General features: G+C 37.3%; 1 protein-coding gene across 4 annotated transcripts in view; it reads left to right on the top strand.

Moving 5' to 3' along the window:
* ZNF638 (zinc finger protein 638) overlaps positions 1-14,456 on the top strand; it is a 123,497-nt gene that overhangs the window by 44,747 nt on the left and 64,294 nt on the right. The window contains exon 1 of one of the 4 annotated variants that reach the window (XM_019647638.1): positions 2,166-2,273. The exons of 2 other annotated variants lie outside the window; for them this stretch is intronic. The gene's annotated coding sequence lies outside the window, so the exon portion shown is untranslated. Of the gene's footprint in view, positions 1-2,165; positions 2,284-14,456 lie in introns of those variants that run through there. One more of the 4 variants, XM_019647637.1, reaches the window with a different exon arrangement.

Here is a 14,456-nt window from a genome sequence, read left to right as displayed (position 1 = left end):
TTCACACACACACATACATACACACATGCACTTACTAACTCACTCATACAAAATTTTTCACTCATCAGTGTCATTCATTCTTTCATCAAATACACACTGAGTTTCTACTGTGTGCCAAGTATCATTCTGCATATTGGAGATAAAGCAGTGAAGAAAATATAAATATCCCTGACATCATAGAGCTCATGTTCTAGTGGAGATAGATAAGAAACAGTAAGAAATAAATTATATGGTATGTTAGTTAGAAGGTGATAAGTGCTGTAGAAACAAACAAAGCTTTGTAAGGGGGCAAAATAAAGGGAATGTAAGGAATTTCAGAAGTTACTTTGCCCTACATGAGGGAAATGAGTTTGAAAACCTTGATGACATAGATGCTTTTCTAGAATATAAACTACAAAAATGATTGTGGAGGAGAGAGAAATTCTAATCAAATCAGATATCATAAAATATCTAAAGTTGTTCAAGAGCAGCCCCTAGAAAAAGTACCAGACACAGTATTTCAAAAGTGAATGCTACCAAACCTTTAAAGAACAGACAAGTCCAATGATACTTAAATTTTGTTTCGGAGTTAAAGAGAAAGAAGTGAGGCTGTGGAGAAATGGTCATTCTCCTACGTATTTAGTGGAATTTTGTACAGTACAAACTCTTTGGAAAGTATTCCAACAATGTCTACTAATACATATACATATATATATATATATATATATATATGTATATGTATTAGTATATATATGTATCTTTTAATCCAACAGTCTCACTATTAGAATTCTAGCCTTTAGAAAAAATATATCACTTCATAAGGCTGTTTGTATACAGCAATATTTGTAGTATCAAAAAAACTGAAAATAACTTCAGTGTTCAATAACAGGTTGAATGATTGATGATGGAGCCATACTATGAACATTATGCCGCAATTAAAAGAGGGTGTGTGTGTGTGTGTGTGTGTGTGTATATATATATATAGATAGATAGATAGATAGATAGATAGATAGATAGATAGTTGGAGAAATGTCAGTAATCAGAAAAGCAAATAGCAGGCTAATATATAAATTTTTGGAAAGAGTACTGAAGAATATTTCCCATTACATGCAGATAACATGTTTGTGTATATTTGTATGACTATAAAGAACTGTATGGAAGGAAACATCAAACATTGATTAGGAGTTTGGGGAGAGCTTGTTGGCTTTTCTTTGATTTTGGCTTGTTGTTGCCTTAGGTAAGATTTTTAGTTTGAAAGAAAAATCTGATAAGACATTTTATAAAATACTTTTATTTTAGTTTTTCCTATGTTTAATGTGAATGAAAGAAAAACATCTGCTTGGGTGCTAGTTAAAACTGGGTAGGTTGTGTGTGATGTGTTTGGTATCCATAATGCAGGACTTGTGAGTTTTCCCAGATTTTGCCCAATGATTGAGTTTTTATGTTGATATAGTAAGTAGAGTAACCCTGAGGAGTTACTCAAGTTCTCTCAACCCAAGATTTTTCATCAGTAAAATAAAGGTTAAAATATCTACCACACATTTTTATTGTGAAATGACATGAAAGGATTTTGAGTGTTAAGCTTTTAACTCAATAAGTTTTAATTGAGTTCTAATTTCCTGACATTTTGTGTGTGTGTGTTTTTGGGTTTTTTTTAGCTGAGCCATCCTGCCACCAGTTGGCAGCTCAGCGGCTGCTCAGCTCGGGCTGGACTCGAACCGCTGTTGCTCAGAGCTCAAACTCTTGAGTGAGCTCTTAACCAACTCCGCCACTCGGCAGGCCCTATTTCCTGCAATTTTTGAGTGTCTATGATATGCCATCACATGATTGCTATAGGGATGCAAAAAATGTACAAGGCTAGACAACAAAGGCAGGTAAAATCTTAACCATACAAAGCATTATATCAAGTGCCAGGTGAATATTACCTATTTTAATGTGTTATTGAAGGCAAAAATGATCAGGGAAGACTTCATGGAGGAGGTGAGACAATACAGGTATTTAGAGATGTGCATGATTTGGATAGGACAGGCAAAGGTGCTTGAGTTTTGCAGATGCATGAGTAGACGCGAGAGCGCCCCCTTCCCGAACGAACCTGCTCTGTCCGTCCCTTTTTCGTGCCTCCAGGCTAGCGCGGTGTCGGCGGTACGCAGGCGCCGGGAACAGAGGAGGGCTCGCAAAGGCTCGGCAGGCGCGCATGCGTGCATCTTTCTGGAGGCGGTAGCTTCTTCGGCGTCGAGACTGGAAGCTGAGTTCTAAACTGTGTGGGGCGCAAATGGGATCCGGCTGTTAGTCTGGTAGGCATAGGTAGGACCGCTGCCATGTGGGGAGCAGGGGGCTGGAAGGCGGGAGTCCATAGCGTGGGGGTCCTGAGCCTTTCCTATGAGATTCGGGCCGACTATTGTATCTGTGTCGCAGCGGCTGCGCACAAAATGGCGGCGGGCAGACGGCGGGGGCGGGAGGAGGTTGCGGGACCCCCGGGATGGGAAGGGAAGGCAAGGGAGCTTGGCTGCACTGCCACCGCGTCGGTTCACCTCCCTGCCCCGGAGGGCCGGGCGGGCCGGGCACCCGTGCTGGGACCGTGCATCTGGAAGAGCCGCCTGACGCCGTTGCATTGGGCGGAGGAACGAGAACAGCCCTTGGCGAGGCCGTGGCGGCCCCTTCCCCACGGGCGCAGAGCCTGCTGAGGCCGCCCAGTCCTGACAGCCAGTGCAGGCGGTGGTGAGGGAGCACCCGTTCCCATGGGGCCTTGCAGAGAGGCGGTGGAGCTTGAGCTGAGAGCCTTTGGGCTAGCGACGTTGTGCATGAAACGTGGAGAGAAGAGCATGTTTGGGGTTGGGGCTGAGGGAGTCGGGATGAAGGGGGCTTTTTGCTGGTCTGTTTGTTATGCCTGACTTGTGCGGGTATGAAAGCTAAGATATTGTCACCTCCGTGCGGGACGCGGAAGGCTCTTAAATGGCTCTGATACTTATTTCCAAAATCTCTCAGAGGAATCATGAATACGTGTAGTTGGTAGTTTATTTTTGTGTGATTCCTTGCTTGGGCCCCGTTCTGTTAATGGTGCGTGGGAAATGTATACCATGAACATTGAATCCTTGAGGACGTCTGAAACCGATCTTTTGTTTGAGGTAAATGCGAATGAAGGAGACTTACATTTCTACAAAATCTTTAATTGAACTAAACAGTGAAGGCTGCCTCAAAGCTAATTTTTCTTACTCTTAAAATTTGCTGTTAGGCGAAATTTGGGGTAAATACTATGTAATTTGAAGGAGCTCTGAAGAAAAACTTATTACCAGGATCCGGCGACTTAGGTTGATTCAAATTCTTTTGCTAAAGAGCTTTGGAATTGTGCATAAAAATTTTTCTTCGTTTGTTGTAAAGTGTTATTTTTCAGGAATGTTTGCTGGTTCAGATTTGCAGTTAAAATTGATAAACTGGGCAAAAATTTACAAAAAGATGAATTTAATGAAGTTTATACAGAAAATAAACATCTACATTATTTCAAAATAGCTTTACATTTTGTTGATGATTAGATATTCTAGACTTAGTGGAATTATGTTGCATTTAACATATTTTTTACACCATTTCATATATACTTTGTTTTGTATTTCCCATACACGGTAATATGCACTTGTAAATTATGTGGACACACCATGTTAGTACACTAAAATATGCTGGGCCATTTCCTCCTTGATTGGTTGTGTTGAAGCAAGTAAAGGCAAAATATAAAACAGTTGGAAGAAATCACAAAATCTCATTAATTTTTATTAGCTAGTTTTCTGTGTATTCATGTCACTATTACCTTGAATATTGGTTATGTTTTCGTTTTGTAATCTCTTTTATGTAATCTTTTGTTATAGAGGGTATATATAGCAGATCTCTGATTAAAAAAAACAAAACGGTTCTCACCATCAGTGATCATTTTGTACTTCATGGCTGTCTTAAAGGTTTTTCTCTTGGATGCTCCTAAGGAGATCTCTGGAAATTTTGTTTTCATGTTGTGAAAGAAAATGAGAGAGATAGTTTAGTGGAAAGAGAATAGGCTTTGGAATCAGAAGATCTGGATCCAAGTCCCTGTTTTCTTCTTTCTGTAATGTGTGAGATTTTGGGTAAGTTATTTTAGTCTTTCTGAAGTTTGGCTTCCTTATCTGTAAAATGGTGATAATACTACTTAACTGCTTGGGATTGTTGTGAGGATTGAGACAATGTATGAGAAGCTCCTAATCCTTGGCACCTACTAGGTGCTTAATAAATGTCAGCTGTTACTTTTATTACAAATTTTTAAATGCTTAGGCAGCACCATTTGCTAGAAAATTGCAACCCTTGGATACTCCCTTTTAATTAAAAAGAAGAGGCTTACAGAAATTTGGATTAAATTGATAGAATTTTGCATCTGAAAGATCATCTAATCTTTAGTTAACATATTTTGTGCATGTATAAACTTTACATAGGCCTCTCTTGTAGCATTTCTTAAAACACTGCAGCCATTTACTTACACATGATTGTTCACCTTTGTTACTGTCCCTGTACCTGGTATGTATGAGATACTCACATGTTGAATGAATGAACTCAGCTGGTATTTGCCAGAACCTGAATACAAACACAGGCCCTTGGAGTCCAAATTTTGCTTTCTACTATGACTAAATGTGTGCTGGTCAAGGTTTAGGTAAATTTGTTTAAATTCTTAATAAAATGCTGTACATACTAAGAAACACTACTTCTAGTATGGGTAACCAGTAACATAGTTTGGACTGTTCAGCATGGAAACAGGAGCTACTGAATGTTGAAATATGGTGGTTTCCAGTTCCTCCAAACTGAAAGTAATTATATTTGTGGCTAATGCCAATAAGCCCCTCTTTGTATCTAATTTTACTTTTCATTGCTTCAGCTGTATTCACTGTAGTCTGAAATTTGTGGTTGAAAATTGAAATGGAAGGGTATGTGGAAGATAAGAAGAAAATAGTGAAAAGGAAGAGGGTAAGGAAAATGTGAGGTGTAGAAATAAAACATAACTGTAATAATGATTCGTGAGGGTCAAGAATAACAAAGATTTTCTTTGAAAAGGAAAGTTTGGGAACTACAGGAGAAAACTTCAAGGTGTACATATTTTGATATTAGTGGTTACCTTGGGGTACATATATTGGATTATTTTCAACTCTTGAATTCCTTAAATACCAAAATATATTTATTGTTCCAGATTTTTAAAAGTTTTTATACTTTTTTTCCTGCCTTATTTCTGCAGTCGTCATTTTATTAAACTTTAAACTAATTTCCCTGTTGTCCCTGCTAGTAAGTGAATGTTGCCTATTTTCTTTTGAATTTCTTCATTTCTTTTAAAAAAGCATTTTATGGAAAAATTTTAAACATAAAAAGTAGCAAGTATAATATGATGATTCACCACCTGTACCTATTACCCAGCTTTAATAATTATAAGCTAATGGTCAGTCTTGTCTCTACCCTCCACCCTATTATTTTTAGGCAAATCCCATATCATATATTTCATTATAGTTCAAAAATTTTCTCTAAAACATTTAGAGAAGGCATATGCTCATCACACCTAAAATAATCCTTAGTGTTAGTCAATCAGTATTCAAATTTTCCCAATTGTGTCTCATACCATACACATGCACGGATATACATGTATTAATTTAATTTCTATTTCTATTACCATATTAAAAATTTCACCAATTACCCATCTTAATAAAAGGCACAAATGCCTCCCTGCTTCTTAAGTAGAGCATTTTGTTTACTGTCTTAACATTTTTTGAGTACCTATTGCATGTCAGGAAGTATAATTTTAATTACTCTTCACATCAACATTATAAAGTGGGTATTGTTTTTATTCCCATTTTTCTCATGATTAAACTGGACTTGGGCTAACTAGTTTGTTTGAGGGTCACATTTTTAGAAAGCAGCAGAAACAATTAAAACACTGAAATAGGGTCTAAGTTTTTAAAAACACCATGCTACATTAGTGTTAAATTTTATTCATGGAACTTAACCAATTTTGAATGAAGTCATTCAGTGGCACCCCTCCTAGAAGGGTGGGTGTCTTCAGATCAGTGGAAATTTCCCCAAAGATCAAATTATTATGGATTGCATAATGGGCTGACTAACAGTCAGTAGTTAGGAGTGAACATGATGCAGAAAAAGAAGGGCCAAATCCAAACATTTGCTTAGGCCTGATGTTCTGTATCATATTGCAGGTTTTCCAGTCCTTTTTTTGACATAACTAAGTACATAACTAAGAAGCTAGGTAGTCTGGTGTTGGACCTAAAACTTTGGGTCATTAACTTTTTGAATGAATAAAGCCCTGGCTAAGAAGAATTCCCTGTCTCCCTTCTTTATCTTTTATCTATCCTCCTACATACACTCCCACACACAACTATCCCTGCCCCCCAGCTATGTTCGAGTAAGTTGCCTATGTTGTACTCTTACCCTAGTGTATTTCCTAATAATAGGATATTTTCTTCCATAGTCATAGTAAATTTAACATTGATAAAATTCCTTAATCTACCATATCCTGATTATTGATGTCTTTATATATTTTATATACATATATATACACACACACACACACACAAAGATATAATGTCTTTATAGCAGTTTTTTTTTTTTTTAAGATTTTTATTGGGGAATTGGGGGTATGGGAACAGTGCTGGGGAATTGGGGGAAGGGGAACAGACAAGTTGCTGTCGTTTTGTTCTTCAGTCTGGTTGTGAGGACATTGCTTCACTGGCCCAAGTTGGCACCATCATTGCGCTCTTCCCGGGCGAGACAGATCAGTCACCGGCTTCTGGACGGCCGCTCACTGCGGCTGCTGGCCGCTCACGCTGGCTGCTGGCTACACACGGTAGCCCATGGCAACCCACTGCCACAGGGGCTGCAGCCTGCATCATCGCCGGCGACTCACAGCAGCCCAGCTCCAGGTTGAGCCGCTGTTCAGCATCTTAGCTGTAGAGGGCGGTGTCACTGGCCCTCATATGTGGGATCCGAACCGGGGCCCTCTGGCATCCCAAGCGAGTTCTTAACCATCGCGCCACTCGGCCGGCCCCTTTATAGTAGTTTTTGTTAGTTTTTTCCCTCCAGTATAAAATCAGTATAGGATTAGATAATTACGTTTAGTTGTCATGTCTCTTTAGTCTTCTTTACTCTTCAACATTTCCATAGCCTTTACTTTGCAAAGTTGACTCTTGAAGAATACAGTCTGCTTTTTTTCCCACTGATTTCTTTACAACTTTTTTATGTTTCATGTGTTTTTAAATTCCAGGGCCATGAGAATTTGCAGGCTGAATGCCGAGCTGGTGGCAGAGGAACTTGGATGCTTTTTTGTTTTTTAATAGACCATTTCTCATTTTGGATTTGTCTGATTTTTTTTTTTCTCCTGTTGATTAGATTCAGATTATGCACTCCTGGCCAGAAAAATTACATAAGTGATGGTGTGTCGCCATGGTATCAGATTTGGAGGTGCATGATGTCCATCTGCCCCTTGTGGGTGATGTTTGATCACCTATTTGGTCAATGTGTTTCCCCCCACCCCCTACCCCCTTGAACTAACTGATCTGTGGAGAGACATTTTAGGATTATGTAAATATTCTACTGTTCATCAAAATTGTACTCTGGATTTAACATGCATAGGTGATTCTTGCCTGAACCAGCCTCTACTGTGATAGTTACAAAAATGTTGGTTTTCCAACTTAGAAGTCCCTCTACATTTACATTGCTCAGTTGGTATGGGGTTATGGACTCCTGGTTTTCTCAGTGGTTTGTAATTTATTACTGTCCAGTTCTTTCTTTCTCCCATTTTGTCTTCCAGAGTGAGAGCCCTGCTTCCTAGCACTATCAAAAACATTTAATTATTTGCTCAATCATCTAAAGTAATTTAAGAACTGCTTCACCCATACTACTACTACAAAAACAAGCAAAAAACACACAAAAAAACTACTAAAAAGAGTAAGAATTTGTAGTTCTCGCATTTCTCCTAGCTCCCCCCAAACTGAGGGTATATAAATCAAATAATGGGTTCATAATTGACATTAGTTTTCTTTTCCCCCTTCAGTGGGTTATGGTATTCATTTGAAAAATGATCGAATTAGTTTGCTTTTAATTTTAGATTTTTTCCCCTCCTTTATTCTTGTTTGAATTCTTAATAAAATGTATTGAGTTGTCGGAAAAGTCATGATGCAGTTTTGCAATGAAAAATAGAAAAAATACGTCATGACTTTCCCGACAACCCAATAGATTGTTAACATGCTTCTAAAAGTTAAAACTGTGGAATAACATGTACTCTGTGAAATATTCCCATTTCCTTTCACGTCTTTCTATTCATTACCTCGTATAAGTAACCAACTTGTTTTCTGTCTTATCCTACCTGTATTTCTTTTGTAACCATAAGCAGACGTGTTTTTATTTCTGTTTCTTATACAAAAGTAACATACTGTACATGCTCTTTTGTATTTTGTAAAGACTTTAAGCCATTTTGCATTTTACGCTTTTGGCCAGATAGTTTAGGTATGCTTAATTGAAGATTTTGGAAACCTATTTTAAGCAGATGGGTACATTTTTTGACTCATGCTCTTTATAAAAGACGTGAACAACCCAATGACAGGGAGGGCATTAGGTCTCCCGAACAAGTGGAACTGGGTAGTGAATGTCTTCAGTACTGTATTTACCTCTTGGTCCTGCTTACCTCTGTTATATCAGCTTTATTTTGTTTCATTGTATGTGCTTCCTCACTAAGGCAGTAAATGCGCTGTCAACAATATCTGAGTTTTGTCAACATCCACTACTTTTCTCATTCCAGGTTTAAAAAAATCCCGGAAAGATTTCTTTGTTCCAACTTGGATCAGGTGGTTTCTCTTGGATTAATGAGTTATATTTATTGAGCGTAGCAAAGTAAGGATGACCATCAGTGCACATCTGGGGGGCATCATTTACTATGAATACAATGTTGTGTTACTATGAATACAATGTTGTGTGCAGTGCACATGATCATTTTTTAAAAAGTTGTTTTCTTGGAAATAATAACTATTAAATCATTTCTATGGAGTTGCTATTGCATGGTTTTCATGGTGATGTGTTCTTTACATTACAAGTTGATCTTCCTTTTTTTTTCCTAATCTGAAATCATGATGTTTACCAACCCACCCAGGTAGCAGTGAAGTTTGTGATGCCTTTCATGTTACCAAATAATGTTGTCTGCTTATTGTTTCTTTGACAGTTTTCTTGAAGTATCACATTTTGGCATTTTAACATACAGCTCTATCTGTACTCACAGCATCTTCAGAGTGATAACTTTTGTGAGATACGAGGGTACAAAACTAATGGTAGAAGAGAGTTGGCTAAATGAATCTGTCTGTATACTAGAAGAGATTAGCAGATTGAGTGCCAGTTAAACTGCTGAAAGCACAGAATGACATGTACTCACTCTTGTATTATTAACTAACCAGTGTAATACCTGCATTCTTAGGTACAAATGTGGATTTATATATTCTGAGACAAACAGTTGCTCTAACAAAGCAATACCACATGAAGTACTGCATAGTATAGACCTAGAAAAGTAATGTTAATGTTAGTTTTCCCTTTGTGGTAAAATTATAGAAAACTTTTCTATAATCTTGTCATGAGGGTGATTTTTCATTCTTTGGGAGGTAGTAATGAACATATATTTTTTATAAGTAGAAAAACAAAGCTATAAAATAATTTTAATTTTTTTTATATCTGTAATGCAGCATGGAAAGAACACTGAGAGTTAAGGTTCTAGTTGTGATCTTACCAGTTAGTTCCAAGGCCTTACTTAATGTTTAAACTGGGATTCCCTTGCTCACAGGGTTTTGTGAGGCTCAAATGAGATAATGAATATTAAAGTGCTTTGTAAACCATGAAGCGCTATAAAGTTCAAGTGTGGGGTTTGATATAAATCTTCATTGTGAATCTAATGGAGCCATTATGATCTGGCTGACTAATTTTGATGACACTTTTAGATTTCAGATTTCTTTACCAATATCTAAAGAAAATTAATGACTCCCTTCTGAAAGACTACATCAAAATAACACAGTTCTTGATTGTCTGTGGTAGGGGACATCTCAGAAATACCTCATGGAACCTAATGGTGGTACCTTTTTAATCCATCAAGCCATTTCTTCATGTCTGCCTCAAGAACTCAGTTTCTACTAGGTGCGGTGCTTCTGAAAGAATTTTTATGGTTGGCATTGTATTAAATATTTCTTGTTACAGAGTGGTATGATTTAGTTCTTAAAAAGACATAGAAAAGAGTTTTAACTGCTACTTGTCAAAATAATAAAAATTTCTTCAGGAGTTCTGAATGTTTTGTGTCTATTAAATATCCTGTTTTTGAAAAATATTAAATATAGGAAAATAAAATGTTGATTGAAAATAGCAAATAGTATAGTTCTGATTTCATACAGTACAGTTTGGTATACCCTTCTCCCCTTTCCATCGCATGCATGCATGCACATATGCAAAACTAGAAAAATTATATCAAAATATTAGTTCACTCTAGGTGACGGTTTTATTGGTAAGAATTTCATTTACTTTTACTGTTTTCTATAACAAGCATTTGTAACATCAGGAAAAATTATTTTAAAAGGTTAATTAATATATTTCATTGCAATTGTTTTCAAAGGAATTAATAATTAACTTAGATCTCAACTCAGGTTTTTCCAAGTTAGTTTAATGATTTCATAAGTTGGCTGTCCATAAATTCCTCTACCTCTTTATGGCCAGAGCTCCTGGAGTTAAATAAAAAAGGCTTTATAACGGCTGTCTTTATTTGTTGTTCAGTTGTTTTCCAGGTGTTAATGCCAAGTTTACCCTTGTCTTACTGGTTCTTCTTACTTATCACATTGTTTTTAGGTTATATCATTATCATTCTCAAAAGCCAGGGTTTATTTTCTTGGGTGTGGCATAACCTAGTTCTTAATCAGAGTTTTCTTATCAAGAATGCTTTGCTTGTTTTGCTTAATTTTCTGTTTCACAAATTAGTTTTTTCTACCAAAAAGATAAAATGAAACAGAGTGGAATATGAAACTGCTTAATAACTGATAAGTCAGCTAAGTCAGGTTGGAAGGATGGGTGTAGGGAGTAAGGAACTAAAATGAGATTTTAGACCTAAATCTGCATTTGTGATTTATACATTGCTTATTTAACATAAGTTAGCTGATTCTGGCTTTTGTTAGACCTTGGTGTAATAATGTTAGATTAAGAAGTATGAAGTTATGTTGGTTTTATACTGCCCCTTCCCCCCGTTTTTTTGTTAATGTCATACTTAGTATTTAGCACTTCAGCTCTATTTTAGAAGTGTTAAACCATGTAAAAAAGTAGAGGAAAGGTAGTAAATCTTTATGAAATTGTCATTGAGCTTCCATAGCAATTATTTTTGCCAGTTCTGCTCCATCAAACTTCCTTACCCACCACCAACCCCTGTCCCCTACCCTGGCACACACCAGTTTTTTTCTAGATTATTTAAAAGAAAATCCCAAATTCATCATTTCACTTGTTAAGTATTAATTACTTGAGTCTATAAAATGTGATTTTTATGCCAGTTCATCAGTGGATCTATGTGAATAACTGAGTATTTTCAGTTTATAATAGCCAAGGAAAAAGTGTAACTTTAGACTGGAGCATATTACTGTGTAATTGGGGAGCTTGCTTTTTTCTGATCTCTGTATTTTGAGCTTTTTATTTTTTAAAAGACTGAAATTATTGGGTTGTCGGAAAAGTCATGCATTTTTACAACGAAAAACAGAAAAAAATACATCATGACACTTCCGACAACCCAATATTAGGAATTACTGCTTCAAAATACTGTTTTACAAACAGTGGCTGACTTTTTATATTACTTTTACCTTTGGGGTTCTAGACCACCTGTTACATTGTTCTTACAGGATACGTTTTGTTTTCTAGCGATTTTACTGTATTTTTGTGAATCTATTAAGATAGGTGTGTGTGAACAGGGATAGGAATTATTTTTATAATTTATGCTTTTCTCATCTCCCCCCCTCCCCCCAATTTAACCTCTGCTTTGCAAAGGCAGAGATTTAAAAGGTATTGATGCTCAGGAGTGTGATATGTCTGCCTGAAAAGCCCCTGCTCAATGAAGGAATGCAGGGAGGGAGAGTGGAACTTATGGGCAGCTCCTTGGTACTTAGAAAAAAATCTCCGCGTGGGTTTGATTCTGAGAGATAGCAGTACTACAGTTAGTGGAGTATGAATAAAGTATGGAAGCAAAAATGTGTTGGAAATGGTCGGGAGATCTCAAATAAACCAATTTGGTGGTACCAGATTTTTTTTTTTTAGATTTTTTTTATTGGGGAATTGGGAGAAGGGGAACAGACAAGTTGCTATCGTTTTGTTCTTCAGTCTAGTTGTGGAGGACGTTGCTTCACTGGCCCAAGTTGGCACCATCATTGCGCTCTTCTCTGGCGAGGCAGATCAGTCACCGGCTTCTGGACGGCCGCTCACTCTGGCTGCTGGCTACACATGGTAGCCCATGGCAACCCACTGCAGCAGGGGCTGCAGCCTATGCTGTCACCGGCGACTCACAGCATCCCAGCTCCAGGTTGAGCTGTTGTTCAGCATCTTAGCTGTGGAGGGCAGTGTCACTGACCCTCATATGTGGGATCCGAACTGGGGCCCTCTGGCATCCCAAGCCAGTTCTTAACTATCGCGCCACTCAGCCGGCCCTGGCGGTACCAGATCTTAAGTATTATTAGCTAGTAAGATGTGGAGGGTAGATTGGGATCAGGTTATATACTAAATGCCAGGTTGATGAGTTTGGATAATATATTGAAGGCAACAGTAAAGTGGAAAGGATTTTCGTGTAGAAGAGTGCTACTAAAAGAAGTGTTTTAAAGATATTAGTGATTGAATTGGGGTGGAGGCCAGCTGTGGTGTAGAGTAATAGGGTGGTGATGGTGATGAAAGGAAAAAAGAAAAGTATGTATTAGAGATACTGACTGGAAAACATAGAATTTTATGATTAATTACAAAAGGTGAATAAAATGATTGGGACCTTGTTGATGTAAAGAGCAGAGGGTTGAAATTTGATAATTTTGGGAGAAAATTCAAAAGTCAATATAAACTAGCTAATAGTTGGCATGAGAGAAATATTGAGTTGTCGGAAAAGTCATGACGTATTTTTTTCTGTTTTTCGTTGCAAAAATGCGTCATGACTTTTCCGACAACCCAAAAGGTACCTATCAAATATTTTTTTCTGTGTTCATAGATGATTTTATCTAATCATCCTTAGGTTACCAAAGATTTGAATGTTTTAACCAAAGCTATAGTTTGTCTTGGTCCAGAATTTTGTAGCTTTGTCAGAAATATGCAGTTAATAGGTTTATTTATAATTTTTAAAATTATTCCAGCACAGCTGTCTCATTACCGTATTTTCATTCAGAAACTTGAAACCGGGGTATTTTAAAGTTTGATAAATACCTGTTTAGTTATACCTTGTTATCTGAAATCTCACTTCTGTTCCCTCAAAACTCCAGAAGTTACTCATCCTACAAAATTAAACTCAGGGGTTCATTACCTCTTCCAGAAATAAGTTCTTTTCTGATACTTTAGCATTGTAATAACCCTGACAACTGTACTGCAGTTGGCTTATTTTTTCTTGTTACATTGCTTGCACTTTGGCTGTAGGAATCCTGTTTTATTTGGCTTTAAAACTCCAGGGACCGTGTAACATGACTCATTAGACTCAAAAAGTGTTTAGTAAATTGAGTGAATGATTCTGACTTTATCCCTTTCCATTAAAATCAGAAAAGGGGAAAACAGATCTGTGGTGGTAAAGAAATATCCTGTGAGAACTTATTGACCATAGCAGCTCAATATATATCCATCCTCCTCAGCTCATCCCCCAAAGGAAAACAGGATTTGGACACTTCTAAGAAAATTTTCAGTGTTTTCTAACCTACTGACATTGCCTACTGCTCCTCTCTGCCAAAAAAATCAAAACAACAACCAAAAAAACAAAGATGAGATGTACAGAAGTAGTGAGAACAAAAAGCATCAGGCATATGGCAGTGTAAGAGAGCCAGTAGCTAAAAATTGGATATGGAGAGAGAAGTGCCTAGAAAGTTGCCACAGCCGCCCAAATTTAGGCCTTGAAGGCCTAGCTTCTGAAACCCCTAAATAGGACTTGTTAACCTTTTTGGGTTACAGGCCTTTAAAAAAATGGAAAGATTCTCTGTTTGAATTTACTACTCCTTGCCCCCCCCCCAGTCCCCCAACAAAACAAAACACTTTTCTAGAGTGTTATTCCACACCCTGGTTTCAACATTAACAACTTGTCCTCCGTCTTCAAATTCTGAAGCTCCTCTCCATCCCAGAAAGATCTTTTGTATGTATGTCTTCTGTGTGGTTCCTGATCCTAGTCAGTAAAAGCCTTTCAACACTGTGGCCTGTGCTGTTAGAAAAAAAATTCATTTAGAACCTCCCTTGTTTTTTGTTTTTAA

This window comes from Hipposideros armiger, unplaced genomic scaffold, assembly GCF_001890085.2.
Source record: "Hipposideros armiger isolate ML-2016 unplaced genomic scaffold, ASM189008v1 scaffold_114, whole genome shotgun sequence".
Lineage (NCBI taxonomy): Eukaryota > Metazoa > Chordata > Mammalia > Chiroptera > Hipposideridae > Hipposideros > Hipposideros armiger.
This window is presented reverse-complemented; position numbering and strand designations above follow the sequence as displayed.